The following is a 15,727-nucleotide window of genomic DNA, read 5'->3' as shown; positions in this document are numbered from 1 at the left end:
GTGTACTTATCCTTATTTTTTGACTAATGGGCTTAATGAGTTGTCACTTAATCAGTCTATTCATTTCCCTTCTCCGCAATCTGACAGTGACAGGGTGCTGCATACTTTGGATGTGCATAAACAACTCAGATTTTATTTGGATAAGACTAAAACAATTAGAAGTTCTGATTGGTTGTTTCTTTTCATCCTGTGTCCTTAAGATTAGCCGTATCTAAGCAAACTTTCTTCTTGGATTTCAAAGGCTATTTCTTTTATTATACTTTTCATGGTAAGAGCCCTCCTTCTTCTGTAAAAGCTTATTCCACTAAAGCCATGGCTTCTTCTGGTGCTTTTTTCAAGGGCTTAGATACTAATTCTATTCTATTCTTGAAGCAGCTACCTGGATTTCTTTGCATACTTTTACCAAGCACTACAAGTTGGATGATATCTCCAGAGCTAGACCTGGCTTTGCTAGTTCCATCCTTCATGGCTTCTTAGGGGTTCTACTTGACTTCCTCCTCCTCCCAAGTTTCTTCCTGAGCTTTGGCATTCTCCCAAAGGTAAAGAATACTGCGGCAGTGAATGTAAGGACATAGGGCTTTGTATTACTGTAGTACCTTGCAGGATGCACAGCAGCAAGTCCCATGTAAACCCCACCCACCGGCCAACAATCAATGATGCCTTAGTAAACTTAAGCAATATTCATACTGATGGTGGAATGAATATTCATTGTCTATTTGTAGTTTACCCTTTTCCTTAATGTAGTGCAATTTCAGAGTTGGTATATTCAATTGGGGGGTGAGGGGTGCGGGGGGGCTTGCCTCCTACAAAAGTGAAGGAAAAAAATATTTGCATTGATAGTGCTATTATTTTTTTCCTTCATTTTTGCAGGGAGCAAGCCCCCTCACCCTCATGTAGGGGGCTGTGCCCCTGCACCCTCCAATTAAATATACAAACTCTAAAATTGCACTGCATTGAGAAAAAGGGTAAAGGACGAATAGACAATAAATATTCATGTCGCATCTGCGTGGGTGTATGTTTCCCATATGACATGCCCCTTTTACCTGCCAATCACTAAGACCATGCCTACATCTGCACAAAATGGTCTGCGAGATATTACAGTAATACAAAGCTGGATATAGAACAGTTGTGTAAAATCTTACCATAACATAGATGTCCTTTCCTTTGCTGCTGCAGTATTCACTCCCTCCCCCTAGCATACCTCTGAACCTCGTAACACAAGAAATCTGGACAAAGCCTGACATAATGGGGGGAGAAATGTCCCAAAATAGGAACACAGTTTAAATATTGCTTTTTATAAATTTAGAAAATGCTAGAATAGGATTTGTGTTAGCATGCATTTTCTGAAGAAAACGAAGTCTTAAACTCAAAGTATGTTATTATTTAGTAACTTAATACTTAGCTCATTTCAGAGATTTGTCAAAAAAGAAAAAGAAGTTATATTTTACCATAACATTCCATCTGTGTTGTTGATCATCTATTCTTGACTAATGGGTTATGGTTCCGACCCTTGGAACTGATTCGACCTTTACACAGCTCGAGCCAGCCAAAAAAAAAAATCTCTCAAGCTACAAGTCTACCCACAATTCCCCTCTCCAAATTACCTCAGATCGAGTTTGCCTATACAGAAGAATAGTACAATGAAAATCAGAAGTCTTGTTCAAGGAGCCCAAAACAATAAAAGCCCAGGACATGCTATCGCTCCACCAGAACCCTGAAGGAAGGAGAAGGCGGGAGGGACACAAGAATAGATGAAGATCGACAACATAGATGGAATGTTATAGTAAGACATAACTTCTTTATCTGATGTTGTCAATCTTCATCTTTTCTTGACTAATGGGACAGAGTCCCCAGCTACCTTGTATCCTGGGAGGCTCATGGAAGGACATTCCACAGCACCAGAGAACCAAAGGATGCTCTCCCCTGGAGACCATATCCTATTTGTAATGCGCAATAAAGGTATGAGGCTTAGCCCAAGTTGCAACAGTGCAAATGTCTGACATAGAAGCTCTGGAGTGAAAGACTGTAGAAGTCACTGCTGATCTTGTAGAATGTGCCTTGACTGGTTTTGGAAGTGCCATATTCAATTTTTTGTATATGAACGATATACAGTGTCTTAACCACCTGGAGAGAGTTACCTTGGAGACTGGTCTTCCCATAGTTGCACTGGCAAAGGATATAAACACTTGATCAGATCGTCTAAATTGTTTCATTCTAAGTAAATAGAATCACAAGTGCCTATGTACATCCAGAAGGTGAAGGCAGTACTCTCCTTTGTTTGATTAATTTGGGAATAATACTGGTAAGTCTACAGACTGATTGATATTAACATCTGAAATCATTTTAGGCAAAAAAGTCAGATTTGTTCTAAGTGACACTCTGCCCTTATGGAAAATTAAGTAAGGAGCTTTACAGCATAGGGCTTGTAATTCGGAGACTCGTCTCACGGAAGTGACAGCTACAAGAAATAATATCTTCCAAGACAGAAACTTTAAATCACAGGTAGTTGCAGGTTCAAAAGGTGGTGCAGTAAGTGACTGCAGTACTAAAGTCAGATCCCATGGAGGGAGAGGATCCTTAAAGGGGAGTTTTAAGCATATAGTACCTTTTAGGAAAACTTTGCAAAGTCTGTGGGAAATCAAAGGTTGGTCTCCAAAACCGATATGAAAGTTTAAAATCACTGCTAGAATAACTTTGACTCTAGAAGCAGAGGCTCCTTTATTAAAAATGTCAGACAGAAATTACAAAATGTTTTCTACTGGCACTGAAAAGGGGTCTAATCCATTATCATAGGCCCAGATAGAAATTATCTTTCATTTGCTTAGGTAGAGAGTTCTAGTAGATTGTTTATGCAATGCCAGCAAAATATGCTGTACAGGAGAAGGTAGAGCATTATGCCTGGCAGCTAACGGAAGTGGAGGAACCAAGCTGTCAGCTTGAGAGTCTGAAGGTTGGGATGTACTAGCCCCTGGGGATGGGACAGTAGATCCAGAACTAGGTCCAACACCCATGCGGCCACAGGAAGGGAAACCATATCTGTCGAGGCCAATAAGGAGCAATGAGAATCACCTTGCTTCTCAAATGAGATGCCTTCTTGAGAAACATTGGTATTAGAGGAATGGGAGGAAAGGCATAGAGCAGACCCAGAACCAGTTGTGTAGAACAGGGTCTTTGGGTGACTTCCCCTGAGGGAGAATTAGTGCAAAGTAGCTTCTGCACTTCTTGTTGAGGGGTAAGGCAAACAGGTCACAGCAAGGCTGGCCCCAATGAAGAAAAATCTCCTTTGGTACTGTGGAGTTCAGAGACCACTTGTGAGGCAAGAGGATGCATCTACTCAGCTTGTCCGCAATTATGCTGGAAGTCCCCGAGATGTGTGTTGCTATCAGAAAGCGGTTCAAAGATATAGCCTATTGCTACACTCAAAGGGCTTTTCGACATGGTAGGTAGGACTTGGTTCCCCCCGTTTGTTGATGTACCAGACTACCAACATGTTGTCTGAATGAATAGCTATCATCCCTAAAGGTAAGCCAGAACGAAACGCTTGCAACACCAGAAGCACTGCCCTTAGCTCCAGTACATTGATATGCAGGCTGAGCTCAGAGGGGGATCAAGTGCCTTGAACTGTCTTCCCTAGATAATGCCCCTCCCATCTACGAAACATCCATGGTCACTATGGCCTTTGGCTAGGGGAGGGCAAAGGGATGACCTTGAAGAATCTCTCCCGAATGCATCCACCAAGTGAGATTGTTTTAGCATCAGCTGAAAATGAAAATTAAGTGGTCTATACGATAGAGTCAGAATTGACCACTGGTTTACTAATAGTCATTGCAGATGTCTCGTGGAATCTTGCTGGTGGAACCAATGTGATAGCTGCTGCCATGGAGCCCACAGCTTGTAGAATTAGTTGAGCAGGTATTTTGTTTGAGTGTAGAAGTGGCTGGACTTGCATCTGTATTTTCTGCAACCTATGCAGGGGAAGCAATGTAACACAAGTAGAATTGTTGAGACAAGCTCTGATGAATTCCATGTCTTGGCTGGGAGTTAACTGGGATTTGGCAGTATTGACTGTTATACCCAATTGGTGGGACAGGTCCATTATCGTAGTCTGTTGCAGTAGATACCTTGAGGAAGCGGTGAGGAGCCAGTCATCTAGGTAAGGAAACATTCAGAATCTCTGCAGCCTCAAATGTGCTTTGACCTCCGTCACATTTGGTGAACACCCAGGGGGCTGTGGTGAGACCAAAGGGCAGTGCCCTGAACTGGAAATGACTGGCTCCCATTCAGAAGTGGAGAAACTTTCTTGAGTGTTTGTCCACTTTTCTGTAGTAATACGCATCTTGAAAGTCGATAGAGCACATCCAATCATCTTTCTCCAAGAAGGGTAGAATAGACTGAACCGTGACCATCAGGAATTTTGTTTGTTGGACAAATTTGTCTAGAATAATGAGATCCAGAATTGGTCTCCAGTCCCCTGTTTTCTTTGGCATTAAAAAGAATCTTGAGTAAAAAAACAGATCCTAATTGGTCTGGTGGGACTTCTTGGTGACTTTTTTCTAGCAGCTTTTGTACTTCTATTGCTGCTTGAACTCTCTGACTGGGTGGAACGTCGGGGAGATTTGCAGGGGTTCTTAGATAAAGGTTGAATGGAATTTGGTAGCCTCTGGTAATTATCCTTAGCACCCAGGCATTGGTGGTAATTAGTCACCAGGTTTTTGGGTGCAAAGAAAATCTTTCCCCGACTGCTTCCAGAAGTGAGCAATCGGGCCTCCGTTCAGGAGTGCTGATAAGGTTGACTGGAGAATGAATCTCTGGAACCCCGATTCTATGGTCTACTCCTGTCTCCTGGATGGTGTCTTCCACTGAAACTCCCCCCTCTGCCCTGAGGAGAGGCCGAGCCATGTGTGTCCTGGAAAGGCTTTTGGGATTTTTTTGAACCACATTTTACCACTCCTCTGATTCCTGGAGTAGGAACATTGAGGAGGGGAAAAAATGCATGCCCACAGGAGACAAAGTCTTTCCATCCTTTCCACACCTGGACAGAGTTTCCTTATCCTTGGGTCCAAATCGGGAGGACCCATCAAAGGAGGCATTGACAAAGGAAGATTTGAATGGTTCTGCATCCAAGCGTGTCTTCGTATAGCAATGCCTGAAGCTGCTGACCTGGTCGGCCCTTCGGCTGTATGTGCAAAGAGCCTCATGGACAAGTTCAATATCGATTCCAGGGTGGCTAATTGGGATGCTAATTTTTCCTGGACCTCTACAGCCACAGCTCCCACCAGGGTATCTGACAGCTCCTTGACCAGATCCCTTTGGAGTCTAGTAAAATGTGCCAAAAAGTTCAAAGACCTGATGGAGAAGGTCGATGACGCATAGACTCGCATCTACTACCAAGCCCTTAGCCCAGTGGGGTTGGTCCTCTGGGGCAGTAAGAATTTTATCAGATCTCCAGGGGACAGGTTTGACAGCAACAGGAGCTTTCCAAGCCTGCTGAGCAATTAACGTAATTAAATCATCAGCAGGCAGGGTCACCCAGGAGGTAGATGGGTGTGCACCAAAGGCCTGCAAGTACACAGATTCCTCCGAGGATGGCTCTTTGGGCTTCCAACCACCCCTCTGTTTCAGGATCTTCAAAATGTCTCAAAAGGAGAAGTCTTCCGAGGGTAATCATGGGGAATGATCCCCTTCATCTACATCCATGGCTTCTGTAATGGATTCTTCAGGAGAATTGATGTACTTCCTCTTGCATGATCTCTTCTGAGGGGGCTCCTCAGTGGGAACATCTGAGGAGGACTTGGAAGAAGGAATAACCATAGAAGGTAAGTCTTGCGACCATGATGCGTGATGTACGGGGGTAAAGGTTGGTGCCTGAACTTAAGAGCCTGGCGCCTCAAGAGGGGACTCCAGTAATCCAGGAGCCACATGAGAGACACAGTGGCCAAAGCCCTTTTCATGGCCTGAAAAGCCAGACCCCTTGAGGAGGGATGGGAGCCTGGAACTGAGATAGACAAACTCAGAACCAGTGTCACACCCTGCCCTGAAAGCCCCACCTGGCAGACTGCAACCGAGGAAGGGTCCACTGCTGCCATAGCCATATTGGATATGGTCGGCTTTGTAGAAATGCTCAGAACCAACATGAATCATAGTTTCATAGTATAGTACTAGGCTATCTGCCCTGGGGCATTTGTAAGCCTAGCCATAGTGATGTGGCTTTTGCCACCCCATGAAATGGTACAAAAATGTACAGAATAAATCTAGAATACTGTGCCCCTGTCTAGCAGTGACACAGATGTGACCCCTGGGGTAAACTTACGAACTCCCATCCACTCATCAAGATTTCTCTTGAAGAGAGTCAGTGAGGGGCTCTGCCTAATACGAACTGGGATTCTGTTCCAAAGCATGGGAAGCCTCTGGGTTATGAATCTATCCCTCCAGCATGTCCTATTCATACTTGTGCCGAGGTTTAAGTCTTTAGCTCTCGTGGTCCTGATGGATTTGGATTTTTTGAGGTGGAGCATGTCCATCAGATCCTGATTGGACATGGCCTTGTACGTCAGGCAGAGATCACCTCTGAGCAGGCGGTATGCTACTGAATAGAGCTGAAGTTTCTTTAGTCTGACAGAATAAGACATATGTTGGAGACCCTTGATCCTTTTGGTGAGGTACTTTTGTGGTCTCTCCAGCTGTTGCAAATGCCGGGTGAGGTACATACCAAATGGGGTATTGTACTCAATCATGGGTCGGATGAGGGAGGAATATAGGGGTACAATAACATCCTTGGATCTGGATGTGAATCCCTTCATGATGAGGTGTGCAAGGTAGAATGTTTTTCTAACCACTTTGGCAACGTGGGTGTCAAATGAGAGGTCGCTGTCTACTTGGGTCCCTAGGTCTCTGATTACTTTTTCCGTACTCAGTGGATTGCTGTCTATGTGATAATTTGTGGGTACTTTGTTTTTTCCAAAAGGGATGACTATACATTTTTTGGCATTTAGTTTAAGGCCGTGACTACGGCACCAGTTGTCCGTTTCAGTGAGGCCTTTGTGTAGGATGTGTGTGTCTGCTGGTGTATCGACTATGGCACCTAGTTTGCAGTCATCTGCGAACTTTGTCAGCCACAGCCCTCCCATGTTTGCTTTAACATCTGAGAAATAAATGCCGAACAAGAGGGGTCCCAGGACAGATCCCTGTGGGACACCACTTGTGACTGGCTTTGAGCCTGACATTGCTCCAGCGATTTTAACTTTATGGGTTCTGTCCTTTAGCCAGTTTGCAACCCATCTAGTGACATAAGGGTTTACTTTTAAGCTGTTGAGCTTATCTATGATGCCTGAGTGGGGTATTGTGTCGAAGGCCTTAGCCAAGTCCAGGTATGCTGTATGGACTGCTTTGCCCTCATCAATGGCTCTAGTGACTGTTTCGAAAAAAGTCAACCAGGTTTAAAAGGCAGGATCTGCCCTTTACAAAGCCGAACTGGGTGGGGTCAAGTGTCTGTAGGTCCCCTATGTCTCTGTTTATGAGTTCCATAATGATTCTTTCCATAGCTTTGCAGAGCAGGCTAGTTAAGCTTATGGGGTGGTAGTTTCCAGGGTCTGTAGAGGCACCCCCATTGTGGAGTGGGACCACTGTTGCTGTACGCCAGTGTTCAGGTACATATCCCAAAGTAAGGCTAAGGTTAAATAGCATTTTTATGTGTGGGTTTAGCTCCTCTTGGAGTTCACGTAACACGCACCCCGGGATACCGTCAGGTCCCATTGATGCTGTGTTTTTTGCTTTGTTTAGGGCGGTTCTCACTTGGACATCTGAGATGACTGGGAGATTACATTCAGCTGGGATAAGTATTTCTTCTTTTGGGGGTGAAGGAGGGGAGAAATTTGCACTGAACCTGTCAGCCAGAATGTTGGCAATATCTGTGGGTTCAGTGTATTTTTTGTTGTTGTGAACCAACTCTGAGGATATCTGAGAATTCCGCCCAGGTTTCTAACATAGCTGAAGAAGGCTTTGTGGTTATCTTTAGTGTCCTTAGCGATTTTTCTCTCAAAGATTGCCTTGGATGTTTTTATGAGAGAATGTAGTTTTCTGCTAATGTTGATCAGAGATGTCTTCCCTTCATGGGATTTCGCTCTGATGTGCAGTAGCTTCCTTCTTTTGTTATACAATTTGTTTATGGCTGAGGTCCACCAGACAGGACGCTTACATTTGGTGGAGAGGGACTTGGATTTGTTTGGGATTGCATGATCCATGCATTCTTGGAGATGTCCATAGAAAGCATTTGTGAAGGATTCGGCATTGTGGGATGTGGTATCCATCTCTGTGCTAGATGGTGAAGACATGGTCCTGGGGACCCGACTGAGCCGATGGCACTGAAGGGATCAGAGCCAGACCCGGCACTGAGGGCAAGGGTGCAGTTGGCGCTGAGGTCATCAGAACCTGGGTGGTCAGAGCCAAAGGCTCTAAAACCTGAGCAGAGGCTAGAGGTGGAGAGTAATCTGGTGTAGTGGGAGAGAAACCAGCTGCTCCAGGAGGGAGAGTGGTCTGAACAGTGGAAGAAAGATCCCAGGCTGCCAAGATCAGGTCTACCAATCTAACAATGTCCAGTTCCAACAGACTTCTGGTGAACCGCATAGGTAGAGCTGAAGGAGACTCCAGTCTCTCTAGAAAAGGACTGGGTGATTGTCCAAGAAACAGATCCACTGATGGTGAATAAATAGACCTGGGCTCCAAAGATATGGATGGCTTGGTACCGTATGTTGCACCATCGGTGAAACAGCCGGTACCAAACTCGTAGCCATATAACTGAGGCTCTGAATTGTAGATATATCCTGTGTTGATGGAACCAAAGAACTCTTCGGTGCTGGAGATTTTAGCTGTTCTGACAATTTAAGAACTTTGGATTTTGGTTCCTAGCAAAGAACCCTCAGATGCACATTTGTGTTTTGTAATGGTCAGTGCCAAAGGGGATGAAGGCACCGATCAAGAAGACTTAGAGCCAGAGGCAGGAGGGGACTGTTCGACCTTGGACAAGGCTTCCCGAAAGGGGCCCTAAGGAGCCCTTTGAGGATCAGCTTTTTTTTTTCTCTCAGCCAGAGTTCTATTGCTAAAACCCTGGCAAATGGTACAATTCACACTTAGATGGGGCACACTCAAACACATTTTTCATGATTGTGCACGTTCGGCAACTTTAGGCTTTTCAGACATAAATATCAAAGGAAGGACACACACACACACACACATACACACTCACACTATTTTAAGAGAAAAATCTACCAGCAATGGTAGAGAAGGTTACCACAAGGGTAAAAGAAGACAACTACCAGTAATGGTAGGGGAAAGACTTTACCGCAGTAAAAAGGGGAAAAACACACACTTAGGGTAGACCAAACACTCAATAGGAAAACAGAATTAACAGTAAGAAATATTAACTGTTAATAGAAGAAAATAGAATAGTAATAACTACTGGAAAAAAACTAAAAATTTCTTAGCTGTGAGGGATGACGATTGGCACATCTGATTCACCATAATGGCAAACGAGAAATTTGGAGAGGGGAATTGTGGGTAGACTTGCAGCTCAAGAGATTTTTTGGATGGCTCGAGCTGTGTAATGGCCAGATTGGTTCCGAGGGTCGGAACCACAACCCATTAGTCAAGAACAGATTAAGATTGACAACATCAGATCAATTTTTATAAAGAACAGACTAAAAACATGATCTGCAAATATCTGTACAATTGAGAGGTATGTGTTGTACTGGTTACCTCCTGGATTTCCTTATACTGGTGCTCCTACTGGGGGCAATCAGTTCTAAGGATGGTAGCGGGCAATCAGTTCTAAGGATGGTAGCGGGCAATCAGTTCTAAGGATGGTAGCGTAGCGTGGCGGCGGCCCCCCGGCGACATCACCTTTATGCCCTACACTATGAGAGGAGCGTATATGTGATGCTTGGTGTCCCTTAAAGCAACAGTAGGCTTTGGTATACTTACTAGCCAAAGTCTTCCACTGCTGGGAATTCCAAACTTGCAGAGTACTGCAGCAGTGAAGGAAAGGATATCTACTGCTATGGTAAGATTTTACATAACTGTACTAACAGTATTAACCATCTGGGGATCCAAGGTTGAGAATTATGCCTTTAATATGCAGTACTCGAGGGATATTAATTAAGATATCGACCGTAGTAGAACCACGTTACTCACATTTCCCAATGCTAGCAATTTTTAAAGGGAAGCACGTGGCATAGAGCTTGTCAAGTATCACGTGCTATCATAAAACAGTAAACAATACACCCCCACAAAAAAAATAATACCTGTAGCAGCGATAGTCACGCCTAGTTATTTAAAAAACTGAATAAATAACCTTACGACCGGAAACGAGTCAGTTTTAAAGGTAGTCCATTTCGTTTTTTTTTCCTCCAAGCATTTATGTCGGCGTCAGTACGTCAGGGGGCGTGAAAGCAATATTTCAGGTATCGTTAAAGGCACAGGATACTGTAGGACTGTTGGTAATGTGATTGTGGAAAGTATAATGAATGTTTGTATATTATTTTAATCGATTCCGTGTCGGGCCAAGAAATCCGGGGGCTCAGTTGAAGCGGTTTTATTGTAGAAAACCTGTTGGAGTCGGCCTGTGGTTGATGGATATGTGTGCTTCGCTTTGATGATATGTAGACGGTAAGGTATTTCGTTATTCCAAAACACCGTTTCTTGAGTGAAATGTTTATAACAGAACCTACCCTCGACTGTCAACCTGAAGTTATTTTACTGTGCCAGTTATTGTGCGGCTCTCTGTTAAAGGGATTTTTGACTTAGGATGCTGTTGCATAGCAGTACATCATGAAAGATGTAGTAAAGACTCCTTATCCATCCCCCCCCCCCCCCCCCCCGAGTTCCTCTCAAACCTAGGCCGGCTGTCTGTCAGTGTTGTACAAACTCTGTGAGTATATCAGATATTTCTTGTAGTTAAAACAGTCGGTGAAAAATTAAGGGGCAGTTATTGTACAAAATAGAGGACTACAATAGGCGCAGTAGACTCTAGAGTACGTGCCCTTCTGACACTGCACTGTTTTAACTGCAAGAATTTTTTGCAGACTTAGGTTTTATGCGTATTGTTAATCAAATGTAAGCAGTGTTACGTGAAGAAAAGATCTCGCCGCAATGCACGTTATTAGTACTTCTTACTTATTGCTTCAAAAAAACACGATTAGTAGTAGCAGTAGTGTCTTGACTTTTTGGTGTTGCGCATTGTCAGTAAACACTTGCCCTTTGATTGTGGTGGTCACCTTTTCAGATGCCCAAAGTGGGGACATATTTTGTAGAAATATAAATTTTTGCAGTTAAAACAGCCCATGGCCAGTGCAGAGGACATAACTTCACTTCTTTGCCAAAATAAAAGCTTATTCGTTTAGTATTTAAGTTGATTACACTATTTCTTATAGCATTTAGGTGTTTCAAATACGAAATAACTGAATTATGCAACTATTAAAGAAAACTTAGAAAATCTTCTGTAATAAAATCTCAGAACATTTGCTATTTTTTAGTTTTTTTTTTTAGCTGGATACAACTGCCCAAAGAGGGACAGGTGGTAACCCTAGGTCATTATCAGCTTTCGTCCCTAGTGTGATCGTCTTAAGACTACTATATATGTTTAAAGTTCAAGTTTTACATTTTATTTTGAATGAAGAGCGTAGTTGAAGTATCACTAATAAAGAAAACTGTACTCAGCTTCCTTAAATACATGCATGTTGTGTGACATAATGTGTGCACCATTTTAAGTTGTTTTTAGTAACATTTCTGACTGGAATGGTGTGAGTGATAGTTTTGTAGAATTGTAGTTTATGTAGACAAAGTGTACATGTTTATTTTGCTTTCCATTATTGATGTTTAAAGTTTGCAGACAGTACTTCTATGCCTTAGTTCCATTTTTTTCAGGAAAAAGTCTTTGTCTGAGATATTGCTGGATAGTTCATTAGCACAATACTTTAAAAAGGAATGCAGCAGGCAGTGAAAAATATATTATGCATATTTTGGGGGTGTTGTTAATTACTAGGTTGGTTGATAGGTAATTGCTTTAACTTTTTCTTTTAGGCGCTCTCACAGTACCACCGTGGTTCCAGGATCAGTATATGCATAGCTTGTTCAAAAGGTATTCCCACTTGGGCAATGCATACTTTGTTTAGGCATTAGGGACAATACATTGCATCGCTTTTCATCAATCTGACGTAATTCTTGAAGCAGCTGAATGCTCCGAAAGATTATTGTTGGCTGATGAAACTGTATGCAAGGATCCCGTTGTTTCTTATACATTTCCTCACCATGTTTGGGGATTACATGTTTTGAAAGTTTTGTATTTTCCAGCTCCAAATATGACAGTAAATCATAACTGATCATTTTCATATTAGGCTGCTGGTCATTTTCATATTAGGCTGCTGTGTAGGTATATATTTTATTATGTAAATCTGTGTGAGGTGTCATGATGTGTGGTTTTTTTTTGGTGTTGTAATTTTTTTTTTAAGGTTGAAACGTAGTTAAATCCTTTTCATAGTAGCAGATTATCCAATAACATTAAAATCTGCATTTGGTAGGTAGCGCAGTGGGCAGAAATGTAAGTAGTTTGGATACATTGGTAAGGGCATATTTGTACAGTGGTTGGGGGCAAGCCTTTTATACTGGGAGCATTCTGGTAAAATGATATAATTAGCCGATAAAGCAGTATAGACTCTTACTAGGTCTGTACTGTTATAACAGATCAACTGCTGGTGTTTTAAACAGGGTGTCTATATGACTGATGTGTTTGCTCAGTGGCATCATTGTCGTCAAGTTCTGGGAGTGAGGGAGTGTGACTGGTAGTAGACTTCTGACATTAATGTATCTCCATCCTTGCAACTGTTACACTTCTGGTGTAGACTGGGATGGAAGGTTGTAAAAAAAATGGGGTACAAAGTCTTACTGTTGGAAAGATTATGTGATCTTCCTGTGGCAGATTATGTAAAACCAATCCAAGGAAAAGCATTCAAAAAGATCTTGCTGTGAACTTAGAGGTAAGTCACGCATAGAGGTAGAAAAATGAGGGTTTGCAGTAAAGATGTCTGGATTATTTATTTTACATTGGTTAACTGGGTAGTGTCTGGCTGGGCAAGTCTCCCATTTTCCAGGGAGACCTGTGGAGAAACTCCATAACAGCAGTAGAAAAATGATTACAAAAGTTTTTACAAATAATGTACAAAAAAGGATCATTGTGAGATGCAGGGACACACAAATATCAAGTAGCTTAGTAAACAAACCTTTCTGTTTTATCTGCTTATCACATTGGCATACACCATTCCTGTTTTTTATAAATGATGTTCATCCAATAGATTATTTAGCATTTAAAGCTGCTTTTCCATTTTAAATCTGTATGTATTCCTACTGGTGCAGAGTGTATCCTATTTCTGTCCCCTTTACCTCTGTTCTATGCTTAGGCTACTGAGCCCTGTTGCACATACAAGGCCAGCTCTTCACAAAGTGCTGCGTGGAACTGAGAATTGGGGAATTAACAGTCCTAGGTTCCACTTAGTCATCATGGCAGGGACTTTATCCTGCTAACAGTTCCCACATGTCAGCTTGAATGCAGGTTGTAGCTGGAACGCTGTCGCTGTCATGCTGTCACATTTTTTTTTTTAATCCTGTTGGTATTCGGAGTTATTGCCTGGTACTTGGCAAGGGACATTACTTCGGTGGTACCCACTATACTTTCTCAAGGGAAAGTAGAGCAAGTTGTTGGCCTCTTATTCCTTCCTGTTCTAGATTTACAAGTTGCCTTGGGCCACCAGTAATATAGTCTTGGCACCTTGCGTCTCCACCAGTGGGTGGACACTTGTATACGGTTTAAAATGCATATTGTCTCACTTCTGTTTTAAAATACGTAGTTATTCACTATTGTACATTTTTAGCTTAAAACTTTATCTCCTCTTTCGTTCAGCATTATTGGTCTTGATAGTCTGTGTCTGAAAAAGGGTAAATGTTTTGCTGATCCATTAACAGAAGGAAGAGGAACTTGGAGGTACTGTGATACTTTTTTATTGGACCATCACAGGTTTGTGAACACGGGAACACAGATGGTGATGTGATACTGTTTACTTGGCCAGTATAGTTTTTGCAGTTACTCAACCTTTTATAGGTTCATAGAACGATACTAGGCTATTGGCCCGGAGGCCCTTATAAGCCTAGCCAAGAATTTCACCCATGTTCCCAGAAAGTCAGCACCTGTTTTCTCTGTCCAGCAGGGACACAGGTGGGAAGTCGGGGGGGGGGTATATTTTCTGATGTTCTTCGTGTTTCACTGTTGCAGTCATTACATTTGGGTAATCCTGCTGGCTGGGAAGTCAGGGGGGGGGTATATTTTCTGTTTCCCATTAAGACTCCTCTTTAAGAGGGCTAGTGAGGTAATTTGCTTGACATGGAGAGGAAGTCTATTCCATAGATGGGGGGAGTTGTTGGGACACAAATCTATCCCGCCAGCAAGTTCTATTAATGTCACAGACCAGGTTGAGACCTTGCATGCGGGTTGCGCGAGTGGAGTTTGACTTGTTCATTAGGCTAATGTATGATATGCAATTAGTCAGGAGTTACTTGTGCAAGAATTTAGCCCTAAAAGCAAACTCTATGTTGAACCAGTAGCAAGTACCACATCACTCTCTGTGCTCTAGTGTACTCCTAGTCTAAACTTAACGCACACTGTTAAGGTTTGTAGCTACTAATGTCCTCTCTATTCTGTAATCCTGAGTTTGCCTGTCTGTGCAGTGTGTGATATTTTTGAGTAGGTCATTTAACCACACTGTACTACTTCATTGCTTCTGCAGTAAGGCAGTGCCTTGAGAGCTTGCTTACCTGGTAAACTAATTAATAAAAAAAAATGCAGTTGCAGAAAATTATGTTTAGATCTCCTAAATGTGTTCTGATTTAAATGCTTTTGTTTATTAACCAGATGTTTTTTTACATTGGCATGTACTAAAATATATACATTTTTGTAAAACGTGTATACTTTAAGTTCATGTTTTCCCTGTGTTATAGTAGACAATGATCTTTTAATTGTGTCTACACCATTTCAGGATGTGCCATGTCTAATCATTAAGTGATGAATTGGAAGTAATCAATATATCACAAAAGACTTTTTAATAGTGGAGTAACAGACAACATTTTTGCACAAATGGACAGAAGCAGTAAATCCTTACTGCAATCTTGATGATTTGGGACCAGTTAGCAGCAACTTGGGTGTTGGAGAGGTGGGTGAGTGAATGGTAGCCCACCCTTATCTAGGGCAGAAGGGAGAGGTGGATTGACCTGCTGTTACACTGATAATGGTCGGAGGCAAAGACTATATGCAACAGCTGGATAAATAGCAGTTTGTGCAGGAATGTGCCAAGCAGTGCATGCCACTGTAACTTGTGGATACTGTGCACAGAAGCATGCGTGTGCCCCAGGAGAGTATGGCAAACTCCCATCTTGGCAATGTGTGTGTCAGATCTGTAAAAAGTGGGGTTAGGATTAACACAGGGCATATCTATAAAAATTGGCTGCCATGGTCTGGAGAGAATGAATACACACCTTCATGCCAGTGGGACAAGGGCATTCCCCTGCTGTGTGAGGCAAAGCGAGATATGATGGGGGTGAAGGACTTTATCTGCCTTTGTGGTTGCCTGGATGAATTCTGGCCTGGATGAATGGAGATGAGACAATGGTTGGCAAGCATGGAGGAAGAACA

General features: G+C 42.6%; 1 protein-coding gene across 4 annotated transcripts in view; it reads left to right on the top strand.

Annotated features, from left to right (window-relative positions):
- The window catches only part of MAN1B1 (mannosidase alpha class 1B member 1), a 1,711,419-nt gene that overhangs the window by 38,932 nt on the left and 1,656,760 nt on the right, over positions 1-15,727 (top strand). The window contains exon 1 of one of the 4 annotated variants that reach the window (XM_044058053.1): positions 10,359-10,659. The exons of 1 other annotated variant lie outside the window; for it this stretch is intronic. The gene's annotated coding sequence lies outside the window, so the exon portion shown is untranslated. Of the gene's footprint in view, positions 1-10,358; positions 10,660-15,727 lie in introns of those variants that run through there. 2 more of the 4 variants (XM_044058050.1, XM_044058052.1) reach the window with 2 other exon arrangements.

The sequence above is a fragment of the Protopterus annectens genome, chromosome 16.part0 (assembly GCF_019279795.1).
Source record: "Protopterus annectens isolate FY-2018-M chromosome 16.part0, PAN1.0, whole genome shotgun sequence".
NCBI lineage: Eukaryota > Metazoa > Chordata > Ceratodontiformes > Protopteridae > Protopterus > Protopterus annectens.
The sequence above is the reverse complement of the archived record's forward strand: the minus strand, read 5'-3'. Positions and strand labels throughout refer to the sequence as shown.